Below are 6,109 nucleotides of genomic sequence, written 5' to 3' on the forward strand. Positions count from 1 at the left end.
GTCGATTAATTTTAAAATTAAATCAAACTTATATTAATTCAACTATTTAAATTGATAGCAAATATTTAAAATGATTAATTCAACTATTTAAAATGATAGCAAATATTTAAAATGACCAAGTACAAATTCTTTCTTATATGAAGAGCTACAATTTAAATTTTTGTGAATTCTCCTATTTACTTTAATTCAACTTATTCCATCTTTTGGTACTTTAATTATTTTGCTGTATTCATATTTTTAAGTAAACTCTTTTTTCATTGTTATTTGATATTTAAAAAAAAAAAAAGTAAATCTAATCATTAAATAATAAGTTGAAAAATAAAATAAGTGATCTCTTATAATTAACTAAATTTGATTTGACTAATTTAAAATTATGAAAATATTTTATTATCATTGCACATAAATTGGATCAAAGATAATCATGATTTCTATACAAAAAAGTTTGTGTCGGTTAATTTTAAAATTAAATCAAACTAACATCAGTTCAACTATTTAAATTAATAACAAATATTTAAAATGATAAAGTAAAAATTCTGTTTCCTTATATGAAGAGTTACAATTTAAAATTTGTGAATACTTATCTTAATAAAGGCGTAGATTTTTTTTTTTTTTCAAAAATTTTCTTGAGTCACATGTTTTTTTCTCGTAAGACTCAGAGAAATGAATAAATATTGCGCCTTTATTTTCTTTAAGTAGAGGGTCTTTTGAAAATATTTACTCTATTTAACAAGGTATAGATAAGTTCTACATATATTTTTCTGTTTTCAAAACCCACTTGTGGAGCTATAGAATATGATGATATTGTTGTCAATTACTCTATTTATTTTTTTATCATATTAATTTGTTTATATTTATTAAATAAAAAGTAAGGGTGAAAAAATGTTAATGAGTTTTTCTCAAATATAACAAATATTTAAATTAAATTAATTGTTTTCAATATACTATACAGTACAAATAAACAAGAAAAAATAGCAAGTACATCGAATAGTTTGGATCTCCTCATTTTAATAATTTATAAATAACATAAATATCAACACTTTTGAAAGTAATTACGCTTTCTTCTATTTTTTTTTAATTACTTTACTCTTTTCCCTATTAATATACACAACATAGCCAATATATATAACATAGCCAATATATATATAACATTCTGTGTATAAATTATTTTAAAAAAGAAATAAGTTAGATGACTTTTACCAATCATGGGTCAAATGGGCCACCTTTTTTTAATATATAGATGGGCAACTTGCATGGGTTTTTGGGATGTTCTGCATTATGTATAACTACTTTTAAGTTAAATTTTGGGATGTTCTGCATTATGTATAACTACTTTTAAGTTAAATTTTTTGTTAATGAATAGAAATGCCCTAGGTCGTCCAAGGATTCACCTTCCTATATAATACTAGATGAGTATGCTCATGCTTTGCACGGATCCAACATGTAATTTTGCTGTGAATCTTAATAATTTAGTTGCATAAAAGATTAATATACAACAATATCACTATCAGCGACATATCATAAATCCTTATCCCAAATGCCTTGTCATTTTCCAACCCAAATATGGCATACTTGCTCTACAACAACAATTTAGAAGAAATCTGAAGCTTTCAAGATCAAAAAAAGAAACAGGATAATAGCCAAACTTGTTTATCGCTCATATTACCTAACTACATTGCAAAAGATAACCATTTATATTGTATGTACACCAAAATTGAGGGGTGGGTTTGAACTTTAAGGAAATTGGGAGGAATTGAAACACAAGAAACCCAAACCCACCTGGCAATCTCAACATGTTCAATTGCCCCACAGAAATCAAAGAACTCCTGAACATCCTTCTCAGTAGCATTAGGAGAAAGACCTGTAACTTCTGCAGTATACCCCCCTGGATTCTCATCTGTTGATTTAACACTGCTTTATGGACAATCACCAACAGTAAGGAAATTAGACATCATAAAAGCAAAGTTTGTACAATTTAGGCTATCAACTGTAACGGAACCCAAATTATCAAGCCCGAATATTAGTTTGTGATATCTGTATGATACGAGTATAACTGTCCATAAGCACTAAAGAAAAAAGCAGAAAATCATAATGTTCACACATCTAGCCATCTCCTATAAAAAACTTGCAAATTTCTACTATATACAGAGGAAGAGATCACACAAGACAGACGTTTGTTTTCTAAGAATTTCTTGACAAAGACGTCATTACCCAATTACATGCCTCATGTTAAGATGTGGCAAAACATCCATTGAACAGTCAACCAAATACAATGTAGTTTTGTACAAATAAAAGATACACTAAGTAATGAAATCTGGGTCGGAGAAATTCAAAAGAGGAGGAAAGAAACATTTTTGAGATCCTATTAAGGACACTAATACTAAATCTCCAACTTCAATGCTTATAGACACATCCAACTGACTAAAAAATTCCAAAATACAGATACAACATATTATTAACAAGTCAACAATATATTTAGACAAAGTGATAAAAGAGTCCCAATCTAGCAATCAACAAATACTCACAGCAGGTTGAGAAGACAAATTAACCATCTTTTCCTTCACACAGTGATACCCAAATTACATATAAGTATTTTTAGAATAATATTCATCCTCGTACTTATCTAGGGCAATACTAAAGCTCCTATTATGCCCATGATTCGGGGGAAAGAGGTCTTTTTAAGGACAACAATAAGGTAATAAGTACTGACAAATTTTATTAACTACAGGCTCCTATTAACTCTGCAATAAACTATAACACACAATGCACATGTAATTATTTTTTTGAATTTTCTTTCCCATATAGCCAACATGTTGTCGTTGTTGTATCCACTGAAATTGTGAAACACGTTTCTACCTGGTGTTGATTACAGTCATACAACTTTAGAGATGCTCTTTTGCTCATGTTAGAAAAAATGCAACTATCAAGGAAGAGAATTGAAAGGAAAGTACCTGTCAGATACAAGATTGCCCAATACTCGATGCATTCGTGGGAAGAAGAAATTTAGTTGGCAATTTTATTGCACAAAGCAGTGGGGGTTTTTGTGCCACATTGTGGGTGGAATTAGAGTTTGAAAAGCATTTATTTTGAAGTGCCGATGGTTACTTGGCCAATGTACTTAGAGCAGCAAGCATATGCATTTCAATTGGTTAAGGAATTGGCAATGGCAGTCAAGATTAAAATGGATTACAGAAAGGATCCGTAAGTGACGATGGGCCAAGAATTTATAATGAAAGCTAAGGAAGGTTGAGAAAGCAATAAGGGAACTTATGGACCCGGAGAGTAAAATCTGAATAAAAGTGAAAGAGATGAAGGAGAAGAGCAGAGCAACAACCATGGAATGTGGCTCTTCTTACATTTCTACTGGAGGTCTTATCCAGAGTATCATGGAGAATACTTGATGATTAGCTGTTTCTTCTGGCTAATAGCATTGGACATATGACAATATAATAATACAATTTATGTGTACTTTGTAGTTTGATCGATATAGTTTGGATATGCACCCTTGTTTCTAAGTTATTAGAAAAGGTTGCCTATACTGAGCACGACCCAAAATTGTATTGGTTGTTATAATATTCTTTCTTATTCTCAATTTTTTTCACGTGACATCGAAATATTTCAAGCTAGGGAAGGAGGTCTTTTTAAGGACAACAATAAGGTAATAAGTAATGACAGTTTTTACTAACTACAGGCTCCTATTAACTCTGCAATAAACTATAATACACAATGCACATGTAACTATTTTTCAGATTATTCTTTCCCATAGCCAACATGTTGTCGTTGTTGTATGCACTGAAATTGTGAATCACGTTCCTACCTGGTGTTGATTACAGTCATATAACTTTTGAGATGCTCTTTTACTCATGTTAGAAAAATGTAACTATCAAGGAAGAGAACTGAAAGGAAAGTACCTGATATAAGATTGCCCAATGCTTGATGCATTCGTGGAAGGAAAAAATTTCTGTGTTGGGATCGGAGGTCCAAGGTAGCTCACTCTTTGATTTCTCCAAGTAGGCCATGGTAAACTCTCCCACACTCTGATCTAATGTCCTGACCACTATAATAGATCAAATGATAATCTGGTGCGAAAGTTTTAATCAAACAACCAAGGAGAACACATTGGTAAATGCACATCAATTGCTATGTTTAGTTAGTTAACCACTAATCTTTTAATTCTAATTAAGCAAATTAATTTGAAACTCTTCAAAAATGAATCCAAATTCATCCAGCTGCAAGATTTACAATACACCATATTTCTTAACATCTATCCCGTCCTTAATGGAACAGAGATACCTAATATCCCATTTTATTAGTTGAGGTGCGTGCAAGCTTACCCGAATACCACGGTTATAAAATAAAAAGCAATAAATTCAGTCAACTCCAAATTTGCAATCCTCCAACCTAAATCACTATTATTGCAAGTTCTAAAGCCTGCTTGGATGGTGGTTTCCCATGGTATGGCATGGTTACCATGGGAACCATGTTTGTTTCCATGGTTTTCTAAAAATGGTGGTATGATATGTTACTATTCCATGGTTTGATAACCATGGAGTGAAGTAATTTATTGAACCACCAAATTGGTGGTGTGCCATGGTTTTTATTTTTCTTTTCCAACTATACCTTTATATAATTTTCTTTAATCCTATTTTATCCTTATCAACAAAATACATGCTAAGACTACGCATTTGTTAACAAGATCGAAGATTGCAAGACTTCCTATTAGCAATATAAAAATTCAAAGAGTAAGAAAAATGATCACAGTTATTTAGTAGTAATAGTTTTTAATTCTAATAAAAACTCAATTCGATAAAAAAAAATTTGAAAATTGAAATGGAGGGAAACAGAGTGAATGCACAAAAAGCATATACATGGGAAGTGGTTTTTGAACTCTAAAATACATACATGTATACCAATTGTTTTATTGGTTGGGAAGTATTTCCGATTGCATTAGTTTGCGTTCGTCAAACCTTTGTTTAGCAAATACCCTTGTGAATTTGGTGTCTTAAAAGGATCGGGTAGCTATGAGAAGCATCAAGAAAGAAAGGACAACTGGTTACGCTAGTGCTAATATGGATAAAAGAGTTGTCAAATGTATTACAATTAGAGGCATTTTAAAAAATTTACTTGTTACCATACCGTACCATACCATCAAACCAAACAAAAAATCTATTATTAAACCGCAGTGAACGATACAGTCTATCCAAACATGGTACCGTACCGTACCGTACCGTACCGTACCGTACCGTATGAAATCATGGCAAACTACCATCCAAACAGGCTGTTAGCCAAACACTTATTACAGCAAAATTATTTCAAACTCATAAAAAATGATTCAAATTCAGTCAACTTCAAGATTTGCAATACAACATAATTATTAACCAAATGAAAAAACTAAAATTAACCTAGATACCATATTTCAAAAGGTTTCTAAAATTACCAAAAATCTTGAAAAACAAATAAAAATGAAAACAATCAAATAATAAAGCCTTGGCAATTTTATTCAAAATTTCAACTCATAAGTTGATAAAAAAAGAATGACGAGGAAAACCTGAAAAGGGTAATACTACAAATTTAATCGATGATTGTTCACAATAACTTTGCTGTTTGAAGGCTTTGCTACTCATAGTTTTCTCAGTAGAAAATGTTTGCCGAATATTATTAAGCAGTGGGAAGGAAGAACTTTTATTAGTGTGAAATTATTTCTTTGCCCTTGCTCATTAGTGTGAAATTACTTCTTCATCCTTGATCGTTGCCTTTTCTATATAGTATAGTAGATATAAAAAAATAAAATAAAATAAAATTGTATCACTTATAAAAAGAATAGAAATGAGTATTATGTTTTAGAACCTACAAAAAAATATTTATAGAAAATTGTGAAGAAAATTGTAGGGTTCACGTGAGATATTATATAATTTTAAAATAGAATTGACATTTACAAAAGAGATTTTATTTTTTTCCATTAAAAATTAATACACAAACTTTAAAGTTTACAAAATAAATAAACAATGTATTTTTCTTTTTTAAAATGATAAAAATATCCCTGATCATCCCACCTACCCACTTTTATATATATAAACAAAGATATATTTCAATAACACAGAAATATATTTCA

At 30.3% G+C, this 6,109-nt stretch overlaps 1 long non-coding RNA gene across 2 annotated transcripts; it reads right to left on the bottom strand.

Moving 5' to 3' along the window:
* Nucleotides 1-1,610: 1,610 nt before the first annotated feature.
* LOC107870884 lies at nt 1,611-5,677 on the bottom strand. 2 transcript variants are annotated; one of them, XR_001674482.2, is made up of 3 exons: nt 5,546-5,677; nt 3,909-4,054; nt 1,611-1,908 (listed from the first exon to the last, which is right to left on the bottom strand). It is a non-coding gene; the product is annotated as an uncharacterized LOC107870884 (long non-coding RNA). The 2 variants fall into 2 exon arrangements; XR_001674483.2 differs by having other exon boundaries at nt 3,909-4,047; nt 5,546-5,661.
* Between the last annotated feature and the right edge of the window lie 432 nt (nt 5,678-6,109).

Source organism: Capsicum annuum, chromosome 5, assembly GCF_002878395.1.
Source record: "Capsicum annuum cultivar UCD-10X-F1 chromosome 5, UCD10Xv1.1, whole genome shotgun sequence".
In the NCBI taxonomy this organism is placed as follows: Eukaryota; Viridiplantae; Streptophyta; class Magnoliopsida; order Solanales; family Solanaceae; genus Capsicum; species Capsicum annuum.